The sequence below is a fragment of the Cricetulus griseus genome, assembly GCF_003668045.3.
Source record: "Cricetulus griseus strain 17A/GY chromosome 1 unlocalized genomic scaffold, alternate assembly CriGri-PICRH-1.0 chr1_0, whole genome shotgun sequence".
Lineage (NCBI taxonomy): Eukaryota > Metazoa > Chordata > Mammalia > Rodentia > Cricetidae > Cricetulus > Cricetulus griseus.
The window spans coordinates 100333117-100343173 of NW_023276806.1; the positions used below are offsets into that span (position 1 = coordinate 100333117).

At 43.6% G+C, this 10057-nt stretch overlaps 1 pseudogene; it reads right to left on the reverse strand.

Annotated features, from left to right (window-relative positions):
* Positions 1 to 8594: 8594 nt before the first annotated feature.
* LOC100765713 lies at positions 8595 to 9836 on the reverse strand (annotated as a pseudogene).
* Positions 9837 to 10057: the final 221 nt, after the last annotated feature.

Here is a 10057-nt window from a genome sequence, read left to right on the forward strand (position 1 = left end):
TGGTTCTTACAAATACCTGAACTTGTGGAAGAGGCCTTGAACTGAGAGCAAGGCATATGCTCAGAAAAGCCGAGATTGCTGGGTATCTTTGGCTGCTAAATGGTGTTTGGCAAGGGCTCAGAAAGACAGGAAGTTATCTCTGAAGAAAGCTTCAATTTTCCTGGAAAATGCATAAGTAATCATGAATAGGGTGTTGGAAAGAATAAGAAGGGAAAGATCATTCTGGTGACGTCTCAGATGGGCGAAAGGAGCAGTATGCCACTGGAAGTGGAGGGGACACCTTTGCAGTTCTTTCATGTTCTGGCATTTGGTGGAAGGCAGTAAAGTTAGATATTTAGCTGAGGAGCCTGTTTTATTTTTTTTTTTTTAAGTGAGCGTATATAGATTCAAGTGTGTGTGTGTGTGTGTGTGTGACTTTATTTTCTTATTCATTTCCCTCACTCACTGCCTTCCTCCTTTGCAATTATCCATCCCTTGCTGGTTCCCTAGCTCCTCTCCAAGAGTTCTTTCTCTTTTTGTTTTTAAAGATTAGCTATTATTTTGTGTATGTGTGTGGAAGTCAGAGGACGTCTTTGGAGTTGGCTGTCTCCTTCCACTGGCTCTGGGCTTTGAACTGAGGACCCCGCTGGGTTCTTTGCTGGATCTTGGCCAGAGGTATCAGCCCTTAGCATCTCTGGGTCAGTTGCAGATGCTTGCCTCACACAGTTCTTCAGTGTGGCTTCCTGTTGTCTTTAAAGCCAGTAGTGAAGAAGGAGGAGTACAGCAAAATGAGTGCTCCAGGCAACTCTGCTTCTGCTGCTCCCAGAGTGCATTGCAGCCTGTGGAAACCTAGGTGATGGATGTCACCCCTATCTACTTCCACAGTCACCCATCCCCATATATTTTGAAACCAAAGAGGCAACCCTTCCTATGGAGAACAGCACACAGCTCTGTGGTCCAGTCTTGGTCTCCAGGAGTCTCTCAGCCTTCCCTCATTTCATCCCATCTACACTCCTCAGTGTTTCAGTTGGAGGGCTTGCTTCAAAGTTGTATTCATCTCCACTTAATGGCCATGTAACCACACTTTTGGGGCTCTTTCCTGAGGAGGTTTCTCAGCTTTTTCTTTATTATTACTATTATTTAGAGTAAGAAGACCCTGAGATTTTTTCTGAATCTTTAAGTTCCATCTTCTTTTTCCTTAGCAATTCTTTCTTCATTTCTCTTCTTAAGCTTTGCTACAAGTCTGTAGGAAGCGGCACATTTGTTCAATAGTTTGGTTAGAACTCCCCTCAGCTAGAACCTTTATCCACAACTGTCAGGAATGTAAACTGGTGCAGCCCCTGTGAAAGTCTCTGTAGAGATTCTCCAGGAACTAAAAATTGAACTACATGTGACCAACTATGTTATACCTGTGTATAAACAGAAGAACAACTAGTTAACACACCATAGAGATATTCACATATCTGTGCTTATTGCTGCCTTGGTCACAAGGGCTAAAAAATGGAACCAGCTTAGCTGTCACATCAACAGATGAATGGATAAATAAAACGCACAAGCATATGTGTATTTTGTTTAGCTGTAAAGAAAAAATGGAATCATAACATTTACATTTGCAGGAAAATGGATGCTACTGAAGACTCAGGAAGACAAATGGTGTTCTCTCTGTTAAATTAACTAGTTTTGTTTTTTTGAGACAGGGTTTCTTTGTGTAGCCTTGGCTGTCCTCTGTTCAAATTTATTGTTTATTTTTGTGCTTGTGTGTCCCTTAGTACCTGCATGGAGGTCAGAGGACAGCTCAAAGCAGTTATTTCCTCCCAGTGTGGGTTTCAGGAATTGAACTTAGGTTGTTAGGCTTGGCAGCAAGCACCTTTACTTGCTTGATGGCTATTGTTGGTTGTCAAGTTGACTACATCTGGAATTAACTAAAACCCAAGTTGATGGGCACAACTGTGAGGGATTTTAGTCTGAAGACCCATCCTAAATCTGGGTCACAACTTCCTTTGGCAGCCTATATAAAGGACATGGAAGAAAGTAGCTTTTGCCTTTGCTTTCTCTTCAGTGGCCCCAGAGCCTGCTTTTTGAGGATTCCAATGTATTCTGAAGACCAGCTGAGACATCCAGTCTTTAGAACTGAAAAACTGATGGACTCTTGGGCTTTCTGTTGGGAGGCAGCCCTTGTTGGATTATCTGGACCACAGCCTATAAAGTACTCTACTAAATCCCATTGTTTGCCTGTGAGATATGAGGAGAAAGTAGCGAAAGCAGTGGCGCACATGAAATCGGGGAGACAACCGCTTGTCATGTGATAACCAGGAGCTACCTTCTGCCGACTGTCTACAGAGAGTAGAACCTTTTTCAGGTAGATTAGGATGAGAGCAAAGGCTCAGTCAACTCTTAAAGTTTTGGAGAAATGGTCTCAATATGTAGACCAGGCTGGCCTTGATGCCCCATCTTTATGCCCCAGCCTCTGAAGTGCTAGGATTAGATGTGTGTGTATACACCTTGACAGTGTGGTGAAACCATGCCCAGATTCTTGGCCCACAGAAGCTGAGATGGCATGTGTTCTTTTAGGCTCCTAACTTTGTGGCAGTATTGTTTCACAGGAAAAGACAATAGGAAAAGCTGTACCTCCCTTTCCTTCCATCTTTTCCTTCTCATATTCTCCAGAAATGGGATGACTTCTAAGGTGAGCTGAAGGAAATTCTCTCTTTAATCAGTATCAGCTAAGGTCTATTTTTCCTTCAGTACTGGGCACAGAACCCAGGGCCTTGTGCATTCCAGGCAAACATTCCACCACTTGGATCATAACCCTAAGCCCTAGCTAAGGTCTTAAAGACAAATTGTCAGAGTACTTACAACAGAACTTTCTTTCTAATTGGAATGCATTCAAATCTCAGAAAGGGAAAAAAGAATTGCAATGGAACTGAATTCACCCAGGCTATTGCAACAAGCTTTAGGATTAGGTTGGTTGTACATCAGAGTGAGAAGGATGGGTAGAAGCAGAAGGCAGGCTCCGTAAAACCAGTGGGAAGAGCTGCAGGCCATTCTTGCCTTTGCACAGATGGTTGTGTCTTGGAAACATTGTCACCGACGGCTTTCTCTATCACCCAGTTTCTTAGTGTCCCCCAGGTTCATCACCCGCTCTGAGTGGACAACTCTCTTGGCCAGTTCAAAAACAATATGGGCATGGTGTCACATGTCTGTAATCTTAGCTCTTGGAAGATGGAGACTGGAGGATCAAGTGTTCAAGGCCAGTCTCAGCTATATGGTGGGTTTAAGGTCAGCCTGGGCTGTTCTTGACTTTGTCTCAAAAACTAAAACTTAAACAATAATAGGGATAAATAATACAAAGAATATACGTGTTAATGGCTAAACTCTCAGGGTCTGGAGGAGATAGACCTGGATTTCAGTCCTGGTCCTATCAGGTAAGACTGTTCCATCACATGCTTTCATATACTCTAAGCCTCAGTGCTATTTTTTCTTTCTTTCTTTCTTTCTTTCTTTCTTTCTTTCTTTCTTTCTTTCCTTCCTTTCTTTCCCCCTTCCTTCCTACCTTCCTTCCTTCCTTCCTTCCTTCCTTCCTTCCTTCCTTCCTTCCTTCCTTATTTCTTTCTTTCTTCCTGTAAAATAAGGGAAATTACAGAACAGAAAAGAAAGGGGTGAAGGCACACGAAAATAGAGTTCTTCAAAAGGAAATACAAGGCCCCTTAATGTAAATTAATACCACATGGATTAGGAAAGTGGTCTAGCTCAGGGATGATAGGATCTCAAAGCCTTGACATACCCTTGCTATTAAGGGCTCTGGGAAGCAGGCACTATGCTATACTGCTAACAAAATGCCTGTTGGTACCTCTCTTATGGGGGTAACTGCCAATGGCCATCTTTAGCAAAACACAGTCACTTTTTTATCTAGTCATCCATGTGTGAAGTTTCTTGTATGGGTATGCTGGTGTATGTGTGGAATAGTATATTAATATAATGTAATGGCAAAAGGTTGGAATGGAAAAAGGCTCATCACTTTGGAACAGATTAAGCTATAGTGCATCAGTACAGTGGGCATCAGAGCAACAGAACAGTGTGGAATGGAAGATAATGCAAGTCTCTGTGACTTGGCATGGGAGGACTTTGGTCTTTGGTTAAGCGAAACAGCAAATGGGGAAAACCAGCAAGTTATAGAACAATATTGGGATGCATTACATTTTGTGAAAAACAAGAAAGTTAAATGTATATTCAGATGTGTGTGGTGGCACATGCTTACAATCCTACCACTTGGAGGATGGAGGCAGGAGATCAAGGTCAGTCTCAGCTATGGTGAATTCAGAGAGAGTCTCGGCTATGTGAGATTCTGTCTACACACACACACACACACACACACACACACACACACTTACATATACTCATACACATACACATTTTCACACACACACTCACACACACACTTGCACTCAACACATACTCATTCATATGCACTGTATTTGCATAAAGGAAGGCTGGAAGATACTTGAAGATCAGATGAAGATCCTTACCTTTCAAGAGAACTGCTTGAGGACTAGGTAGAATAAGTTGTTTTATTCTAGCCTTGTAGTTTTTTTTTTCTTCCTGTAAATGTTTTGCCTATCCAAAAACATTAAAAAAGATTGCCAGCATTTCCAATACTATTTCCCCTCCTGCCTGTCTGGAAGTGGCAGTTGCAACACTTCTGTGGACTCATTTGTCATTTCTACAGTGAGTAGTGTCTCTTGCCTTAGGCTGGAGGGGACAGCCTAATGTAATGGGAAAGAGCCCGGCTGGAATCCAGTCAGCCAAACCTCATTTCAAATTTGGCTCTAGCTCTTGCTAGCTGTGTGATCCAGGGCAAGCTACTTTGCCTCTCTGAACTTCGTACATTTTATAAGAATGAATAATAAATTAGATGTTAATGACATGCTTAGTGTAGTACATAGAAGTTATTAAACTCTTACATGATGGCTAATGTTGAATTGTCAAAACCTAGAGGTTAGAAGCTTTTTGTTAGACTTTATTTTTGTCTACTGAATCAATCTTGAATGTGCTTTGTGCAAACTCAGACCCAGGGCTGCACATGAACATGAAGTGGTGTGGATGGCGACAGGTTTGTTTCCTGAGGGATTGCAGGGACAGAAGCAGTCCAGTTTTCAACTCATAATTAGCAAAAATAAGTCCTCGCCTAGTTTTAGAACAAAGGGTAGAAATTGTTGATTCTTCCCCCCTCAAGGTGTGACCTGCCTTTTTTTCTAGCCTCAGCTGCAGCAACAGGACAACAAACCTTGAAATCAGGGTGCTTAGAGGCTGGACTCCCTCCCTGGACTCTGCAGGAGGGGTCAGAGGCCAAGCAGTGTGAGCCTCAGGTGCTAAGCTACATTCCAGACCCTTTATTCTGATGCTGAGCTCAGGGCACATCATTAATTCAACACATAATTATAAGTACCTATGGTGTGCCTGGCAACTGCTCGTGATTTGGAGAAACAAAGATCAATGAAGTCTGACTTTTGATCAAAGCTAAAATCAATTCTTCAGACATCTGTCCTGTGTTTACCTTGCTGGGTTTAATAAGAGGGTTTTGCAACTCCTTCCATATCGGCTCTGTCTTCCAATCCCTTTTAATTTTGACATTTAGACCTAGCTGCATACATACATATATACATACATACGTGCATACAGTCTGTGTTACCAGAATAAAAAGCACTTAAGGCTGTTAACCTGAACACACACACATATTCACATAGGGAACGGCTTTGAGTTCTGTGGCTATATCTAGTTTTACCCACAAGCTGCAGTAACATTACAACAGCCCTGTCTTAGAACAGGGAGGAGGCAGGCAGCCAGTCTATTTGCAGTAAGTCCTTCCTGCAATGATCAGGAAAAAAGGCAGTTACCAGACTCATGGGTTTAGTTTGTGGCTGGGGTTTGGAGCTTGTGACATCTCATCCTTAATCTGACATGATCTTTCACAAATGCAAAGTTTAATGGAACTCTAAATTTGTCTTATTTGTCAGTGTGAAGTCATGACCCTGACAGAGAATGAAGGCGTAACCATCACTAGGCGTCCTTAAAGTAGGGGCTGGTGAGATGTCTCAGGAGGTCAGTACAGGACCTGGGTATGGTTCCCCTGCACGCACATAAAAATCTGGGTGTGAGGTTGGTTAGTGGGGAGGCAAAGGCAGGTAGATCTCTGTGAGTTCAAGGCCAGCCTGATCCACAGAGAGAGTTCCAGGACAGGCTAAAGATACACAAAGAAACCTTGTCAAAAAACAAACAAACAAACAAACAAAAACCAAAAAAGAAAACAACAACAACAACAAAAAAACCAAAACCAAAAAACCAAAACCAAAAAACTAAACAAAACAAACAAAAAAATCTGGGTGTAATGGAGAGGCAGGGACAGGAGGATCAATTTAGCTATCTGCTGAACTGCACACATGCACACCCACACACGAATGAAATAAAATGAAATTTTAACATTTAAGAAATTTCTAGGCGTCCTTGATGCTAGAGATAAATCTACTCTCTATTCTAAGATAACTAATTTAATGTCTATCCAATAGACCATAAGTAAAATGGAAGCCAATTAGACTGATTTTGAACTATGTGGGTAATGCATAGACTGGGATCAAGACTTTGCTCGTCTTAGCAATAGTAGCTTTATATAGGCAGGTTTGGTGACACAGGCCTTTAATCCCAGCACTCAGGAGGCAGAGGCTGACAGATCTCTAAGTTCAAGGTCAACTTGGTCTATATAGTGAGTTCCAGAACAGCCAGGGCTACAGAGAAAACCTCTTTTGAAAAACAAAAATAAAACAAACAAAAAATTACTAGTTCTATGTCCAGCAAATATCATATCTGAGCATCCTCTGTTCTCATGGGCCCTCCCTTTTGGTCTCCAGCAAAAGTGGTAGAGAAGTTGGTTCACTTGCCACCCATCACATCAGTGACCAGGACTCAGGGGAACCTCACTGGCTAGCTGAGAGAGGAGAAAGTCTTCAAAAATTCCAGATAGGAGATGGCAGTGGGGCTCTTCTGCCTGTGCAGGGCTTTCTCCCATGTTAATGACACCGAGTACTTTCCAGAGTTTTGGGAAATGAGGTAGAGAGTATCATAGTGGTGGCCTTGGATGGATGGCAGTGCTCAGCCAGCTGCTGAGCTTGATTGAAGAAGCTGTTAGTTTCCAGTCATCTCTTGGAGCATCCATCTTCACCCCCATGGCTTACTCAAAAAGGGCAAAGCCTGCTGAGAGATCCGAGGCTCAGGACTCAGGTTGTTCGTGTCATTTGCTGCAATGTTGATCCTGTCCTCTCTGTGTACTTTGCCAGCTAGAACAAAACAGCGCTGCTATGGAAACCGCAAACACCAGGCAATCCTGGCCCCTGCACTTGGCAGCCCAGCCAGGGAGAGATAATGGCTTTTGTTGCTATCTATTGGATGCTGATGCTCAGCCGCTTTTACCCTCAGGGCCCTAACTAGGGATGGGCTGATACTGTACCACAAGCGTTCTCGTGTCTGTTCCCTAGCCTCCTGATGCATGCCTAAGATAACCAATCCAGCCAGGGCACCCGCTCATTATTTCGATGACAACCTGGGGCTTTATACTGGCTGACAACTTCTGTGGTCCCTCATCTCAGGTGATTCTGAAGGCTAAAAACTATCCTGTAAACTGCTTGGCAAACCTACACCCTGTTTTCCAGAGCTAATGAACGCATTCTCCCGGAGATGGTTGCGACTGACATGTTTTATGGTGGGTTGGGAAGGGCAGCAATATCCCCTAGTGGAGCATTCTGTCACACTCAGAGCAGGTGGCTGGGCATCTCTGTCCTTGGAATGAATACAAATTACAGCCAACTGAAAACACATTTACTGTGAATTTCAAAAGATTATTAAAACCTGTTTGTTGGCTGCAACATTTAATAAGAGGTCAATTCACTATTTGCAACATCAACAATAATGATCGGAGAAGATAAGTCACAGGTTAGGTAAGCGGAGGCCTTTCGCCTCCCCATGAGTTGCCAGGTTAAATCAAACATGGCCTAGCAGGCAGGAGGCGTGGGCAAACACAGCTGTGTTTAGAATGCGCTCATGTCTTCGTCTATTTTCCCAATATTTGTGCTCTGGAAGGAGCGTTCTGCTTGAAATGTGCTTCTCCTGTGTTTGGAACTCCCATGTGTGGGAGGGAAAAATCATTCCACCTCTGTTTCCCAGATAGCTCAGAGTTGTTCTTGCCCTCTTAAAGCAGGTTCTTTTTCTTGGTAATGTCCATTTTCTGTGGTTTGAAACTGCCCTTTTCTGGAAGAGATATTCGTGGGAGAATCTTCTGACCCATTTGCTTGCAAATGAAAAGAAATGTTTGATATTCTTGGAGCTCTTGCCACATAAAGCAGGGTGATTTTCAAATTCTATTTGATCCTTCTGAAAGCTAGCTAGTCCTGTTCTCTGAAAAATTGTAGCACAGGTAGAGAAAATGGCTCTAATTTTTGACTATTACTTCACTGTTTTTTTTTTTTTTTTTAAACTGGAAGCACCTTTATTGATAGTTCAGGACAGTTACACACATATACAAAGACAAATAGAAGACAATGAAGTGTAGAATTGTTGCACATGGCCTACTATTCTTCACCCTCATCATCTCCTTTAGCACTATCTGCCCCAACTTCCTAATAATCCTCCTCTAGGGTAGCCGTGTCCTCATGGGCCTCAGAGAACTCCCCCTCCTCCCCACACACCAGTGCACAAAGGCATGCTTGGCATACATCAGATCAAACTTGTGATCTAGGTGAGCCCAGGCCTCAGCGATGGCTGTGGTGTTGCTTAGCATTCTCGCAGTTCTCTGGACCTTGGCTAGGTCTCCATCAGGTACTACAGTGGGAGGCTGTTAATTAATGCCAACCTTGAAGCCAGTAGGGCACCAGTCCACAAACTGGATGGTACACTTGGACTTGATGGTGGCAATGACAGCATTGACATCTTTGGGAACTACATCACCACAGCACAGCAGGCAGCAAGCCATGAATTTACCATGGCAAGGGTCACATTTCACCATCTGGTTGGCTGGCTCAAAGCAGGCTTTGGTGACTTCTGCTACTATAAGCTGTTTATGGTAGGCTTTCTCAGCAGAGACGACAGAGGCATATGTGGCTTAGAGGGAAGTGGATTTGAGGGTAGGGCACTAAGTAGGTCTGGAATTCTGTCAGGTCAACAGTTAGGGCTCCATCAAATATAAGGGAAGCAGTTATGGAAGACACAATCTGGCTAATAAGGTGGTCAAGTTTAGTGTAGGTTGGATGCTCAATGTCAAGGTTCTATGACAGATGTCATAGATGGCCTCATCTACCATGAAGGCACAATCAGAGTGCTCTAGTGTGTGTGGTGAGGATGGAATTGATGGGTTCAACCACAGTGGTGGAAACCTGGGGGACTGGGTAGATGGAGAACTCCAACTTGGACTTCTTTCATAATCAACAGAAAGCTGCTCCATCAGCAGGGGGGTGAACCCAGAGCCAGTTCCCCCTCCAAAGCTGTAGAAAACCAAGAAGCCCTGAAGACCTGTGCACTGGTCAGCCAGCTTGCAAATTCTGTCCAAGACAAGATCAGTTATCTTCTTGCCAGTGGTGTAGCGGCCATGGGCATAGTTATTGGCAGCATCTTCCTTGCCTGTGATGAACTGCTCAGGGTGGAAGAGCTGGTGGTGGGTACCTGTGCAAACTTCATCAATTACTGTGGGTTCCAGGTCTATAAACACTGTCTGGGGCACATGTTTGCCAGTGTCTGTCTCACTGAAGTAGGTGCTGAAGGAGTGAGTCATCTCCTCTCCCAATGATCTTGTCACTTGGCATCTGGCTATCAGGCTAGACACCATGTTCCAGGCACTAGAGTTCCCAGTAGGCATTGCTGATCTGGACACCAGTCTGGCCAACATGGATGGAGATGCTCTCATGAGTATTATCTTTGAAGTGGTCTGAAAAATCTGAGTAGGATAGGGTGACAAGGAGCTCCCTCTAGTAGACTACCAAGGGGTCCCAGGGAGAAGTAGTCCACTGTTTCTTTTCTTTTGGAGGTTGCTATTCACAGG